At 43.6% G+C, this 1,212-nt stretch overlaps 1 long non-coding RNA gene across 1 annotated transcript; it reads right to left on the reverse strand.

Annotated features, from left to right (window-relative positions):
- Positions 1-414: 414 nt before the first annotated feature.
- Positions 415-1,212, reverse strand: LOC135803144 (uncharacterized). The gene is made up of 2 exons (XR_010550728.1): positions 1,113-1,212; positions 415-1,053 (listed from the first exon to the last, which is right to left on the reverse strand). It is a non-coding gene; the product is annotated as an uncharacterized lncRNA (long non-coding RNA).

Here is a 1,212-nt window from a genome sequence, read left to right on the forward strand (position 1 = left end):
AATTGTGCGATTATTCCAGCGTGAAAATATATTAAGCACCTGATTTTGTTGAGCGCGCGCGAAATCACTAAATTACTGACGAGCGCGCGCATTCACGCAAAAGTTAGTAATTACTGCATATACTTAGCGCCCTGTTTGCGGCCGGGGTTTATTTACGTGCGCGGCGGGCGCACAATACGCGAACGTCTGACGGGGTGAGTTACGATGTTGCGCGCAGAAATGAAACATTGACAAATTGCATTGTGCACATTCGCGCGCGCGCGGGCAATTATTTGTTCGTAATTACTAGGATTATCTAAATTATTTAATCGTCCTGTGACGGACGCGCATTTCGCATGCATATAATTATCAACAACCGGTGGTACGATATCATTAAACTCGCATTGGTGTTGGCGAAATGTGAATTATTGCTGATTTTCTGTTCATTTGTCAATTTGCTTTTATTCAACAAACACTGCAACACATTCACATCCGCATCGTATTAATATTTCTAGTTTGTCCACCCTTTGGCTGATAATTTGCTCAGTATAGTTATCCTTTCATGCAGTTGAATAACTATTAGCATTTCCTCCCCTATCTCGAATGCGACATCGATGACGAACGCGTGCAGCATATCAAATCTTGCACCCTCACACACGACATGCCAAAATTCATTGCCCGGCAGGAAGCCGTCAATATGTCGATGCGCTATTTTGGGATACATCCTCACTTCGTCTTACATCATCGGTTTTGTGATTCCCGTGAGACTGAGGCAGCTAGACCTTCAAAGCAATGCACGTTCTATATAATTATTCGGACTTTGAGGGTTCATGTGTTCGGCAAGCCACAGAAGACGAATATAAACCTCGGAAGAAGCCAATGTCTCGTAAGGGTCTTCCTCCTGTCGACATATTGCGTCAATAAAAATTATGTCTCACGAAATTTCGCCTATTAGGGTTGGTAGTTGGTATTATATTGAGGGTAAGGTATTATTTGGAATCGACATTTCGCTAAGATATGGCGGTTCGCCAACGACCTCTCGAACCTTTCCTTTCCGAGTTGAGCTTTCCGTCTCTGTAAGGAAACCGGTCACAAGGGTTCGTAAATGTTAGAAATGTTACGATTATCAGCACCCCCACAAAGGCGGACCTTGCGTTGTTAATGTATCGTTTATGTAAATTGTCCATTCTGTGCTCTCAAGGAGGAGCAGAAGGTCGCATCCGAATCCGTAAC

The sequence above is a fragment of the Atheta coriaria genome, unplaced genomic scaffold (genome assembly GCF_025399875.1).
Source record: "Atheta coriaria isolate IRGN ID8LTWV9N9 unplaced genomic scaffold, Caltech_Dcor_3.1 scaffold4341_size1212, whole genome shotgun sequence".
Lineage (NCBI taxonomy): Eukaryota > Metazoa > Arthropoda > Insecta > Coleoptera > Staphylinidae > Dalotia > Dalotia coriaria.